Source organism: Rattus norvegicus, chromosome 7, assembly GCF_036323735.1.
Source record: "Rattus norvegicus strain BN/NHsdMcwi chromosome 7, GRCr8, whole genome shotgun sequence".
NCBI lineage: Eukaryota > Metazoa > Chordata > Mammalia > Rodentia > Muridae > Rattus > Rattus norvegicus.
In genome coordinates, this window is record NC_086025.1 from 63,318,773 (window position 1) to 63,338,680 (window position 19,908).

The 19,908-nt window shown below is 39.9% G+C and overlaps 1 long non-coding RNA gene across 1 annotated transcript in view; it reads right to left on the reverse strand.

Moving 5' to 3' along the window:
• Positions 1-19,908, reverse strand: part of LOC102552637 (uncharacterized) — an 88,096-nt gene that overhangs the window by 24,665 nt on the left and 43,523 nt on the right. Inside the window, exons 4-6 of the long non-coding RNA XR_593472.4 lie at positions 11,156-11,290; positions 8,789-9,009; positions 4,094-4,213 (exon numbers count right to left, since the gene is read on the reverse strand). This is a non-coding gene — a long non-coding RNA (uncharacterized LOC102552637). The remainder of the gene's footprint in view (positions 1-4,093; positions 4,214-8,788; positions 9,010-11,155; positions 11,291-19,908) is intronic.

A 19,908-nucleotide genomic window follows, 5' to 3' on the forward strand; every position in this document is an offset into this window, starting at 1 on the left:
CATACATGGTATGCACTCATTGATAAGTGTTTATTAGCCCAAATGCTTGAATTACCCTAGATCCCTAGAACAAACAAAACTCAAGACGGATGATCAAAATGTGAATGCTTCACTCCTTCTTTAAATGAGGAAAAAGAATACCCTTGGCAGGGAAGGGAGAGGCAAAGATTAAAACAGAGACTGAAGGAACACCCATTCAGAGCCTGCCCCACATGTGGCCCATACATATACAGCCACCCAATTAGACAAGATGGATGAAGCAAAGAAGTGCAGACCGACAGGAGCCGGATGTAGATCGCTCCTGAGAGACACAGCCAGAATACAGCAAATACAGAGGCGAATGCCAGCAGCAAACCACTGAACTGAGAATAGGTCCCCTATTGAAGGAATCAGAGAAAGAACTGGAAGAGCTTGAAGGGGCTCGAGACCCCAAAAGTACAACAATGTCAAGCAACCAGATCTTCCAGGGACTAAGCTACTACCTAAAGACTATACATGGACTGACCCTGGACTCTGACCCCATAGGTAGCAATGAATATCCTAGTAAGAGCACCAGTGGAAGGGCAAGCCCTGGGTCCTGCTAAGACTGAACCCCCAGTGAACTAGACTATGGGGGGAGGGCGGCAATGGGGGGAGGGTTGGGAGGGGAACACCCATAAGGAAGGGGAGGGGGAGGGGGATGTTTGCCTGGAAACCGGGAAAGGGAATAACACTTGAAATGTATATAAGAAATACTCAAGTTAATAAAAAAAAAATACTTTCAGCAGGAGAACGCATTTTTATAGGATACATTACTTTAATTGTTGTAACAAAGCATTGAAAGTAGGCTAACTTTACAAACAACAAATAGAAAAATGTATTTATTTTTATTTCTGGAAGTTCAAGAGTGTTGTGTCAGAATCATCTAAGTTTTGACAAGAAGCTCATGGTGAATGGTGTCCCAAAACCAGGAGCTTGTGGTGAATGGTGTCCCAACACCAGGAGCATGTGCGGGAGAAGGAAACAGGAAGTTGGGAGCAATTCAGAGACTGGACTTGCTCTCTTTATATGAAATCTTGGGATTCTTCGAATCCCAAGGGCAACTACCACAATGAACTAAAGACTTTCCATTATGCCCCGCCTTTTAAAGAGCCCACCCACATTTCAGCATCAGCATGCTAGTGATCACGACTCCTTCACATGAGACACAGGGAGACAAACTCCATCTGAACGACACGAGTAGATTGCTAGGCACATCGCTTGTTCCTCTCAACTTAGAATTGTAAAGTATGGTGCCGAGGACAGAAAGGCTGAGAAAGTTAAAGAACACCCTTGCTCTTAGCCACATACAAATATCCACTTATGAATCATCTAGATATTTTTTAAAATGTAAAAATAAGTAAAGATATTGAAGACTTGGGTCATGCAAACACTAATGACATCCTACTTCTGTGGGTGAGATATGGGCTCCCAGAATGCAGCATTAATAAACTCCTTTATTAATCCCCTGGGAGTGCCCATTGTACCCTCCACTGGGTCCCATTGGTCCCAAGCAACCAAGTGGCAGTTCCTGATTGGCTGACATTGTCTGTCACCAGTCTTTAGGCTCTCAGGCAGGCTGCAGTTTGACCCTCCTATGGAAGTCACCTCTGTGGCTGCGTGACCCTACTCACTGTTTACTGACATTTATGAGGAAGCGGCACCAGCATGTCAGTGAGACCTGCCATCCTGCTACACACTAAGCCTATCATTAACAGTGCAAAGCATCAATTCTCTGTATCAAAGTCTTTACTCCCTCGAGTACCCACTAGCGTGTGTTTGAACATCCTATAGAGTATCCAGAGGCACGGGTTCATATACTCTGACGATCTTAACAATGTGTTTATCCAAACAACTTTAGCTGCTAGATCAGAGAAAGTCAGATAGGCTGCTGGCCCGTGCACATGAAATGAAACAAGCCAGTTCCTGGGGAACATCTTTTCTCATTGTCAGAGAGACTTCCAGCAACAACTTCCTTCAGAGAGGATTATAGTAAACTGTGAAATGTGAGGGAAGGAGGGGCCATCCAAATCTATGTGGTAATCAGTCTTCGCTGATCTGGCAGATTCTATAATACCTTTAAAATATCTGGCTGAGCGCATGCCCTACTTTTCCAGACATCCTTCATGGAGATCAATATTAGCGAAAATGATGTTGAAGAGTGTATTAATCCAGATTCATCCATTGCAATGAACAGTTCCTACATTAGAGACAGGTGCTGCACTCTATCTGAGGGGAAAACAGATGCACCTGGCAAGGTAAGAATCTGGATGGCAGAGTCTCTTCTCTGACGCTTACAGTCTCACTACCCTACCGTATTGTTAGAGAGCAGCAGCAGCTCAGCCATACCTAGGAAGCCTGGTCACCTTCACAGCATTTCCTAAAATGAAGACTTTAGTGCATTGATTTATGTAGATAAACTGAAAATGTGAGCGTTCTTAAGTGTGGGTCCTATTTCCGATTCTATGTAAAATTGACTTAATTATTTATTATCTGAATCACAAACATAGGCAGTCTCTGTTGATCGACTCTATAAATCACTTCAAAAAGAACTTAGCTATTTCTCTGTATTAACCAGAGTTCGTGTGAGGGGATTTAGATTGTGCCAATTAAAGCTTCCAAAGACAACTGAGTCATAGGTGAACTTGGGGAACCAACGGGAAAACTTTATTGGTGAATCTGTATTTAGTGGAGACCTCTGATCTGTCAGACATGACACTAGGGTGCTTCCTAGCAATTGTAGAGAAAATAACCCACTCTCTTGTCCCAGTTGTGAAGCTGACAAACAATCTAAATAAGCACACAGAGCGAGTAGACTGTTAAAAGAGCAGTGTGTGGCGCAGGAGTGGGGGGGGGCACTGGAATGAGGAGTGGTCAGTAGGAAGTCCAATTTCTAGGAGATGGTTGTGGGACGGGAAGCCTCAGCATCATTATAAAGTAAGAGCGGGAGCTATGCAGAAAAAAATAAAGGACCCGGGGCTGGAGAGATGGCTTAGCGGTTAAGAGCACTGACTGCTCTTCCAGAGGTCCTGAGTTCAATTCCCAGCAACCACATGGTGGCTCACAAACATCTGTCATGAGATCTGATGCCCTCTTCTGGTGTGTCTGAAAACAGCTACAGTGTACTCATTTAAAATAAAATAAATCTTTAAAAAAAAATAAAGAACCCAAGGAAAGAGCTGGTACACAGTTCTAGCAACTCAAAGATGTGTTTCTTTGCCTACAGGTAAGGTCCGTGAACATGGTTTACCACCCGTGCAGAGAGGCATTGTGGGAAGGAATCGGAAGCCCAGTCCTGGAGACAGTTATAGGGGCAAAGGTGTGACTGAACACCTCTGTTTTATCTTGTTCTAAACAAAGAGAAATCACAGCGGAGTGAGGATAGGCAGCTTTAGTATTCTTCAGCATTTGGAAGGAGTGATGCGCCGCCGCTGCAGAGGCTGGGCAGAGGCTGGGCGGAGGCTGGGCAGAGGCAGCAGGTTGGAGTAGATAGCATTGCGAGCAGGTACTGAGACCCTCAGCCCTTCTGTTACAAAAACGGTACGGCACCAGTGAAGGTTTGAGAGTTTGGCTCTCTGGTCCCTGAAGGCCGCCATTGTTAAGGTACCAGGCTTAGGTACTGAGTAAGTGAAGACACAGAATCCTAAGCAGATGTTCCTTTCAGTGACTCTCAAATGTCTTCACTGAACACATAAAGGACATGATCCCAGAAATGCCGCGAAAGTAAGTTTTGTTAAATATCAGAATGTTTTAATTCACATGAAGAAAAAATATGGTGAAGGTAAGTCACCCTCTATATTTACGCTACTTTCTGCTAAACTCTCTAATCTAACAGTAGGTACCAAAACATTTGGAGTGAGATGCTGTCCAAAGACCATTATTTCTTAAAGGAAAAAGATGGGAGAGGCAACACTGGATAGAAGATAAGCTGTTATAAGTCCATCAGTATCAGGAAATTGGATTAACTAAGTATGTATGTATGTATGTATGTATGTATGTATGTATGTATGTATGTGTATGTATGTATATGTATGTATCCTGAAAGAGTAGAATGCAACAGGCTTTATGGTCTCACCTCGGTCAGGAGCTGAAATGGTTTGATGTACATATTCACTCCCATAGCTTCCAAGTGCAGTTACTATGGATATTTGGAGGCTTAATAATTTACATCATACTTTGGTGAAGTCCACAGTCACTATTGAAAATAAAATCATAATTTACAGAGTTCAGATCAATTGGCTATCTTATTATCAGAATTTTCTGTCATTCAAAAACAAGGAAAGGGGGGATTAAGAGCACTGGCTGTTCTTCTAGAGGACAGAGGTTCAATTCCTAGCGCCCAAATGGCTGCTCACAATACTGTAACTCCAGCTCTGGGGGATCTGACATCCCCTTCTGGCCCCTGAGGACACCTGTATGTGTGTGTGAGCATGGACACTGAAACACGAAAGTAGGGAAGATGGCTCGGTGAGCTTCTGGGTGTCCATTACCCAGTCTCAATAAGCAATTATACCTCATTATTTGTTCTATTCTGGATCATTTTTATTCTCTTGAATGTTTTAAAAGAAATCTCAGACATCATAAGACTTAATTCATAAGCATTTCCAGACAGTTTCTTCAGTTTCTCTATAACCGCATGCTTATATTGGTGAGGACTCTTCCTCTTATCCATACATGATGAAGTGTACTGGGTCAGTTGAACAGTGCATGACGGGCTTTTAGTTTTACTATAAACAGAAATAGGGAAAGCCAATGTAGAAACTTCAGTGTGCTTTGTTACAACTTCAGAAGTCACACAAAGTCATTTCTAGGGCACTGATCATAACTAACTCCGGTCAGGGTTACATTGGAATGTTACAGATAGGGTTACTCGGGAAGATGACTACTTAGAAGTAAAGATCATTGAAGGAAATATTTGTAAATATTGTTGAGATTGTAATTACATCATTTTTTCATTCCCTTGCCTCCACCCACACTCCTTTGTGCATCTCCTACTTTTGATCTGTTTAAAATTCATGGTCTCTTTTTTTCTTCAGTAGCTCATATGTGCATGTATGTGTACATACTACATGCTATATAGCTAATGTCCCAGTATACAGTGCTGCAAGCCTGCTATCTCAGCACTGCGGAGAGGAGACAGGAGGACACACACATACATCATACATATACAGAAAGCTAGCACATATACATGAGCACACATACAAAGAAGATAAAATGTTAAAATTGTTACTGATCTCTGTAATCACACATGAAATAATTAATAGAGCTTTCACATAACCGAGTGTGTTCATGGGACCCACATTTCTCGGGGACTCGTCATTGTTTGCCATTGACTACATTCTGAATTACGCAAAGCCAGCACGCTAGAGTGAGCTGAAAGGCTTCTGAAATCTCTGCTCATCTCTGGTTTTTGTTTGTTTGTTTGGTTGGTTGGTTTTTGTTTTTGTTTTTGTTTTTGTTTCTGTTTTTCATGAAAGGTGCCAGTTGTGTAAAAGTGAGGTACGCTTTCTGAAGTTTTCCTCTTCAAGATCATGTGCCCCTTGAGTCTGCCTAGTGTATTTCTCTGCATTTGCATTTTTCTCACCCTAGGGTTAGAGCTCCAAAGTTACAATTTGGATTCTGTTTCAGGTTCAGATTCTCAGCAACTGATTTCATCCACGTGTCCCATCCCTGCAGAAATTCAGTTTCTGGTTGCCTTGGATGCTAATCGGCAACAATTGGCAGGAATCGCCTCTCACTTCACCGGACTCCAAAATATGCATATTGCGATTTTTGTAAGTCTTAATTTGATACTTGAAATTGGTCAATTAACTCAAACTTCATCTTATCAATTATTTACTCTCAGATAGAGTACATTCATTAGAATCTGAGAAAATATTAAATTCATCCTTCACCAGAACTGGGACATTCTTCCTATATGAAGACTGAGTATAAGAGATGGTTTTTATTTTTGCTGTAAGATGACTCATATATTTTGACTGTCTTTGCTGTGTTTCTAAATTACTTTCTTTTTCTAATGTTATTAATTTTGTCTTTAAGAATTTTGCTCATGTGTTTAGTGTGTTTTGGTGATATCCAGCTCCATTCTTTGCCAGTTTCCCTGAAACCTTTAACATGTCATGCCTTCCCAACCCCCTGTCATGTCATGTCATGCCCTCCCAATCCCCCTAACATGTCATGTCATTCCTTCCCAACCCCCAACATGTCATGTCATGCCCTCCCAATCCCCCTAACATGTCATGCCTTCCCAACCCCCTAACATATCATGCCTTCCCAATCCCTTAATATATTACTCCCTCCCAGTTTTTTGTCCTTTTCTTTATAACCCACTGAAACCACTTATTGTTGAGTGTGTGCTCATGGGTACAGAGACATCCACTGGAACATGAGCCATCTACTAATGGCCACTCAATAAAGAAAACAAGTTTCTCCACCAGTTGTCATTTGCTAGTATCATCTCAGCATCTCGTTTATGGGTGCGCCTTTGTGAATCCTACTCCCATCACTATTGGGATATTCACTGACTTGAACTTGTGCAGAAAACCACAGCTACTGTGAGTCCACTAGTGCAGTAGCCATGTTGTATGCAGAAGACGACATTTTATCGCCTTAATCTCCATCCTCCAGATCTTAAATTCTTTCCAAACCCTTTCCATGATATTCCCTAGGCTTTTGGAATGGAAGGTTGACATAGATATCCCATTGAAGACTGAGCACTTGTAATCACTTGTTCTCAGCATTTTGTCTAGTTGTGAGTCTCAATAATAACCACCAACCATTGCCAGAAGACCAATAAAGGCAGCATTAGTCTGTTGATACAAAATAAAATATTTAAAAGGAAGTTTGACATAGCCATTTATCAAAAGAACAGTAAATTACTCCCAAATCAGGATTTCCCTAGAGACTTCTCTCTTGCCATGGCCTTTTCACCTGTTTAACAGCACAAGGCTATTGAGAAACATGTCTTAAGGCCAATCAGAATATGGTTGGTTCCTCCTACAATAGTCATGCCACTACTACATGAGTGGGCACATCTTGCTTGGCATGTCAGTACTGTAGCATGCAGGGGTCAGAGCTAGGTAAGACCATTGATGTCTTCTCTCCTCCAAGAGCATGCATGGCAGAGGCCTGTCCATGCCTTCTGGGGTTCAGAGCTGAGTTGGAACACAGAGTTAGACAGAGGCCAAAAGACTGATTAATCTAGACTTATAACTGTCACTAACTATACTGGGGGTCAGACGCTGATGGCTTTTGGAAACCTAACCCTCTCTTGCTTATTCTGTGGCTGAAAACCACTAGTTTCTTTTTCCCACTTCTCTGTGTTTTAATAAGTGCTGTATATTTTATAACTGTCTGTATTTGATTACTTTATAACTCTCTGTGCTTTAGTAAGAACTGTATATTTAACTCTTTCTTACTGTTTTGTGTTTTAGTAATTGCTAAAAACTTTATTATTATTCTGTGCTTTAATAAGTGCTAGGAACTTAACTCTTTAACTGTCTTATTATTTGTACTTAAATAAGTGTTAATTTCTGGTGAATTACCACATGCTGTTTAGTAACTGATAATTAAATAAAAGGATTTATTGGTAGAGCTACTTTCTCTGGAGAGTCAGCCAGGTGACTACTCCCTTCCCCTCTCCCCTCACTGACCAGAGAGGATGGAGTTTGTTAACTCTTTTTGAACCAGAAAGAAAAGAAAGGAACAAGATCATTTACACAGACAAAACACACACACACACACACACACACACACACACACACACACACACGCACACACAAATGGTGAAGCAGAAAATGGCTGCCCTGCCTTTCTTTTATTGCTTTCAGCCTCTTTATAGCTTTTAGATGAAAAAAAAACCCTCTATGTAAGAATTACCTCATAGATAAAATGTTATATAAAAGGGGAGTAATGAAAGGTTACTAATAAAGAGTTAAAAGTAGTGTTTCACTCTGTAAGCTCATTATAAGTTCAAAGCAACAGTTTCACATGACCTTGCTTCACATGACATAGTGGACACCAGTGTAGCTTCATCCTTGGATTGACCTAGAATGAATGTTTTTCCTTGATCACAAATTTGCCCCAAGCCTATTTCTCTTTTTAGTGTAATTGTGAAAGCTCATTGTATTCCTTATTATGCAGCCATTACTAAATGGGTACATTCTATACTTGATTTTAACTTTATCATATCTTTCTGGAAAAACAACTAAAACCATATCTTAAAACTTTTTCCTAAAATTATTTGAATCAAATTAGGAATTATATAAAGTCATTAATTCATCTAAACAGCATTAACTGTTTAGAAAGTTCATCTTCATCTTGATCTGCAGGAAATCTGATTCTAGTGTAGGTCAATGCCCAGGAATCCTTACACTAAGAAATAGTGACATAAAAGTCATATCAGCTTCAGAGGCAGTTCTGGGATGAAGTCTCTTGAGACCTTGACTCTTACAGCTCTCTCATCATAAGCCATACAAAGATGGTGGGCCACATCCAGGGAGGCCCCTGTTAGCCATAGCAAGATTTGCAGATAGGATTTGCATTTAGTAGAGAATTGGTGTCTAGAACACAAAAAGAAAAAAAGAAAGAGAGAGAGAGAGAAAGGAAGGAAGGAAGGAAGGAAGGAAAGAGGGAAGGAAGGAGGGAAGGAAGGCGGGAAGGAAGGAAAGAAGGAAGGAAGGAAGGAAGGGGGAGGGAAAAAAGAAAGAGAAAGGAAAAGAAAAGAAAACCGATTTCAGATATTTTCCTTTGGATGTTCAGATTATCCCACCTGTGGTAAATCGAAGCCTTTTAACTTTGTCCCTTGCTTTGTGAAGTAACTCCAGTAGTCCCAATCACTTGCTTCCCTTCTAGTGTAACAGTATTCCTATGTTGATGTCATGTATTAGCCAGTCCATGCACATCTCTCCAGTCTCTGGTTTACCTTGTGGATGATGCTATTAGCATCCTATAAGATGCTGCTGCTCATTGCTAGAGAGTTGACCATTCTTTCTGGGGAAGGGAAGGATATAGTGAGAGATCTAAGTATTGTCTCGAAAAACTAGATCAAGAGCTTATGTGGTTATCTAAATTTTGACTTAATATTCTAAGGATTTTACTTAATCTCTTTAAGTCTATTTTTAAACACATGTACTTGAAGATCTTGATTCTAAGTACAGTAGCTGCATATAAATTCCATTGACAAGATTATTTTGCTATATTATGTATACATAAATGTATTTTCAGGACTGTAGCTTCAAGAATTATAGCAATCGTATTATCAATACCAGTGTCAAGAAGAATCAAGTGAGTGGATCTCACTGCAGGTTGTTTTTTTATTCTCAGGGTACATATTCTAGATTACACAGTCAAACAGTTCCATACAAAATGACAAATATGAAATAGATAATCAAATTAATTAATTAAATTTTGATTTAATCCTAAATATAAATTAATTAGTTTTATAATTATACATTTAAGGGGTTCAAGTGTAAATCCAGAGAAATTCTTTTGTCACCTCATTTCCACCTAATAGATTTTATACATATATATTTGTGTGTATGTATAAATAAATGTATAAAAATTTTTAATAATATATTTTGAGGATACTCTTTCCCTTCCTCCAACAACTCCCAGTTCCTACCCCCATTATTTTTATCGTTTCTGGTTTCCATGTTTGTCTTAAATAGACTATCTTGCAGGTGAGAGAGCTCAGTAATACAGCACTTGTCTCATATGTACAAGTCCCTGGGTTCAGTGCCCAGTCCTCCAAAATGAAACCGACTATCCTCAAACAGACTCCTTGTGTTCCTTGTTACTTTTAAAAAGTAACTTAGTCACAACTAGCAATTACTATTTTCTTTAAATATCTAATATTTACCTCCCTTATGTGAGTCCACTCAGGATAGTGTCAGCTTCCTTCACTGAAGTAGCCACAGTTATCACTAGAAATCTCAGCCCTTGGTAAAGCCTCGGGGAATAAAAAGTCAGAGTTCTTATACTGCCTAAGCATTAAGAAGTAATTAGTAATTGCAATCCTTTTACCCTAGGAATGTAAAAGGAAAAATATGAAAATTGGCTCACACTTTAAAATGCAAAAGGCTTGAAGAATCTGTTTAGTCTAAGTCATGGCACCCTTGTATCTTCTGAAGCATCCTGACTTCCACCCTATCCCTGGTAAAATCCATTCTACATGGAGTAACCAAATCTGGGTCCCTAGGATTGTTTAAATTTAGTCTCTTTCTGTGTGTCAACAGACAAGCGAAGGTCAGTGCACGAATAAAATACCAACTACAGATGAAGCTTCCAGACACTAAAATGCAGCCCTAACTTTTCCATCCAGACCGCTTGAATTTCTTAAAGTCATTCTGAAAAAGATCACTAGGAGCAGAGTGGAAAAATGCATCAGCGGCTTCCCTGTAAATGTCTGAGTCAGTGCTTAAGTGACAGCAAGGAGCCTGGTGAATACTGTCTCCAAGAGGACTTGCCAGTGTATTCCGGGTAATGTCAAAGACCACAGATAAATTCGACTGCCTTTAATTAAGATCTCCCTAGGCTTAACAACAGGAGAAGCTTCCCAGCCTTTTCTGCCCACGGATAAGTAATTTGCTAAGCAGGGTAAGTGTGAAAGATAGCAGAGCCCCAGGGTATCTGTATAATCCCTGGAAGTAATTAGTGAGAGATTATAACCTAGGATTCTGCTCACAACAAAAGGCCTTGTTATCACAGTCATGACCTTGAGATATAGTTATGTGACACCACTGAAAAGTTATTTAACAAAATGCACACACACACACACACACACACACACACACACACACACACACACACACACGGAAACAGCCTTGATTTAAAATCACCGTGATAGTGCCTCTGGTGGTGATATTTAGATGCAGTGCTATTTAACACTCTTGTTTGGTTACTATGATTAATAATCAGAAAAGTTGTTTTGTAAAGTAACACTTTTATAAAAGAAAAGAACTAAAGTGTCCTTTTTGTTCTGTTTTCAATACAAAATCACATGGGCCTCAATGACCATGAGAAAAGCTACTTTGTAAAGGAAGTTGGAATTTTTAATTTACTTTGAAGTCCAGGGTAAGGAAGAGCTTTCAGTAATTTTTAGTCCAATCTTATTCCTGGAAGAAAACTCCATACTTACTTCTCTAAGTTGACCAGAATAAAGAGTTCATTTGATCTCATGATTCCAGAGGGAACCTCTATCAGGGCAGGAGCAATAACAGTAAGTAGCAGATATGGCTGCAAGAGGCTGGAGGTTGATATCTCACATCCTGAACTGTAAACATGAAGCAGAGAAAGAGAACAGTGAGGTGGGTGATGTACTCTCAAAGTCCTCCCATACTGACATATGCCTTATTATAGCAAGGCTATACCTAAATCTGTTCTATCAGAGCCACCAAAAATGGGTGAAGTGTTCAAATGCCCAAGCCTGTGGAAGACAGTTCTCATCTATACAACATCAACCAGCTTCTTATACCTTCCTTCTCAACTACCCTAGTCCCCTTCCCTAATATGTCTCCCTCCAGCATTGAGTCTTTTATGTTTTTCAACCATTAAGACCAATTCATGCTTCTCATATGTGCCTTTCTGTGAGATCATCCATTAGGACAATCAGTGGCCATTCCCCCAAAACAAAGAGAATGTTTCTTTTCTAGCAGTCACCTGTCAATAGTTCCTCATCTAGGAGTGGCGCCTTGGAACCATTCCTCCTGTGTGTTCCAGCTTTTAATTGGTTTAGCCTTGTATTGGTTTAGTCTTGTGTGGGTAACCACAGTTGCCGAGTTCATGTGTACGATAGTTATATCATGTCACTCTATGCTCGCTAAAGGAACAATTACATGGAAGATATTACAATTCTAAACATGTATAACAAACAAAATTGCATCCAATTTCATAAAAAAAATTTTACTAGACCTAAAAACCATAGATTGAGTCCAACACAGTGATAGTGAATGACTTCAATACACCACTCTCAAGCAGTCTGAGTAGATACTTAACTTCGTAGTTAGTTATTTTAGAAATATTTTTAGAATCTGAGCATTGAATAGCCTTAAGCATGTGCCTTACACAACTCATGGCCCTTGAGTTACTTTGAAGTATGAATGCTAAGAAGGTGCCGGATTTGGGGACAAGTTGTCTAGGTAAAAGCCATAAACATATAGTAACTATTCATTCTTGAGTAGATTCCTTAATAAGCTTGTACCTCAAATAGAAGTTGATAATAGTACTTACCACATATGCTTGCTGTGAGAACTGAGCGGGTGGCTAAGAAAAGCTGCTTACGGCACTGTTTTGACATTGTAGTCACTGATAAGCCTTAATATTACTATGTGTTGATGTCAATCAAGAAGTTCAACATTGCACTCATGGCTTTATTGAGTCAAGCATCCATGTTCTTTATCAAAAATAGAAGATTTTACATTCAAACACTAGACAATGCACGTCTTTCTGAAGGTAGAATGATTTATATCCTATAAAAATACCACTTAGGAATATTTCATTATTTATATTTCTCCTTATCCCCTCTTTAAGAGTGAATCTGTTGGGGGTATTTCTCTTCTCATAAATAGCTTTATAGTATTTCATTTTTATAGGTAATTTTATGTACGTCTCTAAGAAGAGGGATAATTTATTACATTTTTTTGTTCTTAAATGGCTGAATTAACTCAAAACAGAGCCATCTCAAATTAGAGTGGCTAATTCATTTTCCTCTCTCTCAAAACTCTAGCTCAATTCCACCTGCATGCACTTGGTTTTTGTTCCCTTGATAAGCTTATCCCCAACCATGCAGTGTTTCCTTGGAGCTTGATTGCAGTGTGTCAAAACCACTGGGCTCTAATCATGAGCCACTTTTCAAAGATTCAATTGCTTCCCCATAGCTGAATACCTCCATCCATCTACAGACTGTTACTGTCAGAATCCCACTGCCTCCTCCTGTGAGGAGTTCCCCAGTTCTTTCTCCTTTAGCAGCTTAATGAGCACTTTGAGTTGTGACTACTGTTTACCCTAGGAGGCCAGGGCCACAAATCCCTCCAAGTCACCATCTCCTTCCCCCAAATTAGAGAAAGGAGGAGAAAGTTTCCCCTTCTCATCCCACCATTCTTTCTCCTGGCAGATCAAACAAATTCTCTCAGCCCTTGGAAACTAGCTATTATGAATCCTGTATCTCTGCTTCCTGTACAGAGCCAAATGTAATTTTTGTGGAGGCCTGTTGTGACAGCAGATCTGTCACCCGCCAAAGTGGCTAGAATGTGGAAAGCCTCTGAGGACTGTAGAGTAGGAAGAATGCATTGAGAGTACAAAACCATTTATGCGCACACTTCCATCTCCAAGATTTCATATTTCCTAGTTAGTTTGCCTTTATTCACAGAGACTAACAGGGATATTAAGTCATATTTTCTCTGTTATAATTCACAACATTCTGGCCATCTATATAGGAACTCACTTTCTCTCTTCCTCAACACCACTTCTATAAGCTTCCCAGGGGAGGTCCAATCAGTGTTCCTAGCACACATTAATTACATTGTTGCTTTTTAGAATCTATATGTAACATCACAACTCTCCAACTAGCAGGAGCAGAGGGGCTAACTCTCATGGGGCCTGTCTTTGTACTATTTGGATTTCTGCAACATCTCCATTATACACTGTGGGAGACTGGGCAAATCTTAACCTTGTTAGCCACGGCCAATAACATGTAGAAAATGATAAAAGTGATAGAATTAGTTCCTGGAAATAACAGTGATAGAAAAACAAGAAGCACAATATCCAACAACTGATGAGCAACTCGTGTATTTAAGTCATTAACATACTGGCTGTTATGTCCCTAATATTTAACAGCCTTATTCTTTGTATTATTCCTTTCATTTTTACAGCCCAGTCATTCCCTCCCTCGTGGTCTGCCCTGTCATAGCTCCTCAACACATTCCTCCTCCTCCTCCTGTCTCCAAGAGAATGGTCCCCTTCCCCACCCCTCCACCAGAGCTCCCTCCTCCCTGAGGCCTCAAGTTGCTCAAGGGTTAGGCATGTCTTCTCCCACTGAGGCCAGACCAGGCAGTCTTCTGTTGTATATGTGTTGGGAGCCTCAGACCAGCTAATGTATGCTGCCTGTTTGGTGACTCAATGTATGAGAGATCCCAGGGGTCCAGGTTAGTTGAGACTACTGACTGGTCTTATTTTTAAAATGAAAAATGATATTCTATTTTAACCATTTAAATCTCAAAGCACTCAGCCAATAGTTTGTTACTGGTTCTTTTAGAAGGGTGTCTCAATGGTGAAGAGCACTGGTTGTTCTTACAGAGGCCCTAAATTTAAATCCCAATACCCAAAGGGTGACTCACAACTATAACTCTAGTACTATGGGATCCGATGGCCTCTTCTGGTGTACAAATGTACATGCAGACAAAACACCCATATACATAAAGTGTATAAATGAATGGCTCTTTCAATTGTTTATAAATTTAGATATTATAAAATATTATGAGGTAGATAACCTGGTACAAGTATCTGTATGCGTTCATATTTGAAACTGTGGAGGTTTGAATGAGAATGAGCCCAATATACACACGTATTTGCAAGGTTAGTCCTCAGTTGGAGAATTTTCTAGGAAGCACTAGAAGGTGTGGCCTTATTGCAGGAAGTGTAGCTCTGTTGGAGGAAATGTGTCACTGGAGATAGTTTTTGAGGTTGCAAAAACCCTACACTAGGACCAATCATATCTCTCTCTCTCTCTCTCTCTCTCTCTCTCTCTCTCTCTCTCTCTCTCTCTCTCTCTCTCTCTCTCCTGTCTCTAGATCAGGATGCAAAGCTCTCAGCTTCTGTTCCAGCATCATATTTGACTTCTTCCTGCCTTTATGATTTTAAACCAACCTTATAAAACTCCCCATGCCACTTGCCATTAAATGCTGTCTTTTGAGAGCTGTCTCATTCATGGTGTGTCTTCACAGTAGTAGAAAAGTAAATAAGACAGAAATGTTCTCAGAAGTGTCAGTAATCATAGAAAGATTGGGAAATTTCTCCTGTTCTGTGCTACCTGTTTTCACTCTGAAATTTCAATAGACAAATGTCTTGTTGGGGCTTCTATTACTGCAATAAAACACTATGATCAAAAAGCAAGTTGGGTCTGAAAGGGTCCACATCCTTGTTCATCATCAAAGGAAGTCAGGACAGGAACCCAAACTGGGCAAGAACATGTAGGCAGGAGCTGATGTCATGGAGGGGTGCCGCTCAACCTGATTTCTTATAGAACCCAGGATCACCAGCCCAGGCTTGAAACCACCCACGACGAGATGGGCTCTTCTCCATCAATAACTAATTAAGAAAATGCCCTACAGCTGGATCTTATGGAGGCATTTTTCTCAATTAAGGTTCCCTCCTTTCAGATAACTCTAGCTTGTGTCAAGTTGACATAAGACTAGCCAGCACAGCAGAGCATTTTTTATGGCCTTTCCTTCCTTCCACGCAAAGCCAAAGGGCTTGTAATGTGGCTCAAATTATGTGCCCCCTCAAGTAACACGGAAGATGCATCAAAGTATAATGTTATATAACTCAGAAATAGGGTGCTTCCTGCTGATGAAAGCACCACATATTGTAATAATAAGCTCTAGGGAAATTAAACTGGATCTAAGATGGAACTATCCTCCCTTTGGTTTCATAGTGGTGGAAGGTGCTATTTGGGTTGCTGGGGAAGAAAAGAAGTAGTAATTAATATTAAAATTCCTGGTGCAGGGTGTCTACCTGCCTTTGACCACTCATGGTTCCAAAAGAAAGACATACACAGCCTTTGTCAGAAGCTGACATAAGAGAAGCAAACAACAGTTGATTATTCCGAGATGGTCCACCTTGGATTAAAAAAAAATCTACAACAGATTTGCTCTGGTAGGCAAGGCCCAGGAAAAATTATTTCAGGAAAGATTGTTGCTATTAATATGATTTCCTGTTATTACTAAACATGTATAAGAATCACTAGATATTAGCCCATTCTTTTGAGCAGATCTCTTCAAAACAATGAAAATGTACTGTACTGTCATGATGCTATATAGACAAATAGATGATTTCTCAATCTTTAATGATGGTCCCATAAGAATTCCAAAATTTATAGTAATTGTTAAGCTCTGCCTCAAGAAGAACCAAAAACAAAAAAGAAGACCCACCAGGGCTGGCCCTGAGCAAGTCTTCATATTTTTAATTATGCCTTAGGCAGCACAACAGCTGAGCAACTGTCTACCCTCCATGCTGTTAGACTCTAACTTCTTATCCATAACCCAAGTTATTACTTACTATGTTTATCTGGGCTTCTCTTAACTCCAATTAGCTCCAATTGGTTCCCACATGGTCACATTTTTTATGATTCAGCTAACCCATAATGGCTATCCTTTCTCCCTCCTAGTAGTTTCAAGCCCAAGAAACCTAAACCCCACCCATGTCTCTTCTCCCTAGCTATTGACTGTTGGCACCTTTATTCATCAATCAAAATTAACTTGGGGTCAGAGTCCCAGAGTCTACATGCAGACTCCAGGATTTGGGGGGTGGGGGTGGGGGTTTCGCACCTAGCATTACAATAGACAGTAAAAGACAAAACCTTAACACTCTAAATCACCTGTGGACTTCATGACCTACAATACAGAGGCTGCCTGAAAAGGATGGCCTGTTTCAATAGTAGCAGAACTCATATGGTGGTAATGGTTGGCTCTCTGATTAGATTTGAGGCTGGTTTCAAGATGGGAAATCCATGCCTAGTACTATAACCCACTCAAAAGCCCACATGTGGGGAGGCCTTCAGTCCTAAGACTTTACTTTTGTTCAGGTTAATTGGTTTGGTACAAAACTGACTCATCAACATTTATTTTTTTATACCCATCAAAACTGCTATTTTCAGTCTTAATCAGAGAGGCTTCTCTCTGCAATCAATGGTGGCAAGCAAGCACAAGATCAGGCTACTCGAAGGGATGAGGACAGGTGAGATTTGAAAAGATTACTTAGACTTTAATGAGATGTCTATTCCATTCCTCATAAGAAGGAAAAGAAAGAATTAAAGAGCAATAACAGGGAGAAGTCTGGGACATGCCATCATCTAGGCAAAACATACTGTATATATAGGTTTTTTAAAAGGAAAACAAGGTCTTTGGGGACGTAGTTGAGATAAGATCATAAAGACGGACTCCAGTATGACAGATAGAAGAAGAAGAGGAAATGAATTCAGACACAGCTGAACTCTTGGGTAGAACAATGAAGAAACAGACAAGAAAGCAGCCAAGTGACCACAAAGGCAGATATTGGTTGACTGATGTACCTATAAGCCATGAGTACCAAGCATGGTTGTTAATTTGAAAAGCCAGATAAGAGTAGGAAAGATTCTGCTTGTAGATTTCAGCCAGAGTGCAGTCTTGCTGATGCCTTGTTTCAGCATCCAGAACTGTCACAGACAATACATTTTCTATTATTTAACTGCCTACCCCATAATCTATTTTTTAATGTCAGCCCTAAGAAATCAATAGAGTTTATTTCTGCATCAGTTTGGCTTAGTGGCCAGATGCTTATCCAACGACTAGTGTCTTAATAAGAAGAGGGAAACTGACTTGTGCATAGACATACAAGGGGGAAAGTCAAGCAAAGCTGAAGACAAAGGTTGGAGACAGACATTTGTATCAGTATGTTTAGGGAGGATCTAGGCAACTACAGGACACAAGAATGAAGAAAGGCAGGATTTTCTGTCTAAAGAAGACAGAGGAAGGAAAGAGAAAGGAAAAAGGAAGAAAGGAAGAGGGAATGATAACACCAGCAAGTTTACTTAGGACTTAAAACTGTCACATTTATAATAAAACTTCTTTGCAGTGATTCTCAAACTACTTAATACTCTGACCCTTTAATGTAGTGACTCATGCTGTGGTGACCCCAAACCGTAAAACTATTTTGTTGCTACTTCATAACTGTAATTTTGCTTCTCATGGATTACAATATAAATATCTGATATGAAGTATATATGATATATGACCCCTGTGAAAGCGCTGTTCAACCCCCAAAGGAGTTGTGACCTAAAGATTGAGAACTGTGACTCCATTGCTATGTGTGTTAGGGGTAAAGCACTTCACAGGAGGCTGGGGTCTCTGCCCCCTCCATTGAAAATACACAAATAAGAAATTGTCTTTGTTTTTTTCTTTTTAAATAACCTAGTTTGAAGAACTTTGTTTTTCAAGACTAACAATCTCAACTCTCCCTATGCACTACAACTTTACCATATACACTACTATAAGGATTCAATGTTTCCCCTCTTGGAGGCTGAGGAAAGATTAGCACTGATGTTTACTTTTAGACATGCCATCCTAGATTCCTAGAAGAGAAAGGGTAAAGACACATCCAAGTAAGAGGGAAAGTTGAAAAGCAATGTAGTGTGACAGATTAGCATTCTGATTATTCTAATTCCATCTGCTCCAAAATAGAATTGGTGCTCACTACTAAAAATAGCTCTACATACAGAAAGATATATGCAACGAATCTGTGTCAAGCCATAGTGTATAGTCTGTGGAAAAGAGGGAGCAGAGGATATTTGTTCCATCCTTTCCTCCTATCACCTGCCTGCTAATGTTAACATGACCTCATAAAATTTGGAATAATAATACTTGATCCCTTTGACCTGAACTTGAAAAGCTAGATTCCCACATTCTGTTAAAATTCATGGGAATCCATCCTTAGTCAAGAAAGCCAGAAACTATAATATATAGTGAGTTGCTATAGTCAAGCCTCACAATTAAATTACTAATTACCATAGAGACTAGACCTATATAGATGGGCCTGAAGTCACTGAGGCTGGACTGGGGCAAGTAACTGAAGACCATGAGAGAGGACGGCCCAGAGAGAAGTGAACAAGAACTGTCAGATTCAAAACCTTCCTGCTTTCTATTTGGCAGATCTAGTCTTCCCATTGTATACACTGCGGCTTGTAATAACGTCTCCAAAATAGAATCTGAATTTCTAAGATTTATTTGTAGACTCTTAGGACAGAGACCAACATTCTTTAACATGATCCCTATGTTTCACATTGTGTTTCCTCAAGCCCCTTTCACAGTGAACCCCCATGCAGACCATCCCTTGCAGAAGATCCCATTGCAGAGCGTCCTTGTAGAAAACCCCTTTGCAGACCATCCCTTGCAGAAGGCCCCATTGCAGACTATCTCTTGCAGAAGGCCCCTTTGCAGACCATCCCTTGCAGAAGACCAGTTATAGGCTAGCCCTTGCAAATGACCCCTCCCTCTCCACCACAACCCCAGTGCTCAGTTCTCAGTCATTGACATTCTTCATTCCACCATGCTTTGTCTGGAATGTTCTTTCCTGTGGTCTAACTTGTTTCACAAAGATAACTCCTAATGTTTCTTCAGATCCGAGATTATTTGGTGTTGCTTTAGGAAAAATAACTTCCCTCTTTAGTCTAGCTAACATAATTTTAGAGGAAGGATCAGAATCTTCTCGATTAAAATTATGTTAGTGTTGGAAGGCTTTTTTCTTTCTCTTTTAACTCACTTAGGTCATGAACCATAAACCTGTGGTTTTTTTCTGTGAATGATGCTATCTTAATGCGATATTTCATCCTGGTAATTCTCAACCTACCACTGTGCTATGACTTATTTACATGGGTAATGTGTGGAAATGGGGCATTGTAATGAATTCACCATAAACCCAGTGTAAATAAAAACTTTATGTGGCAATACAACCTCATATCTCATGCAATCCACTTGCATAATAGTCTTTAATTATAGTCAGAATACTGTAGAAATGCTAGACAGTGAGGGTATGACTCTGGCTGAAAGAATCATGCTTGGTACATGTTATTTGAAGCTATGAATTATTTAGTCCCATCTGTATGTTTTTTTTTTACACGAGTTGGTGCTTTGTTTAGGAAGT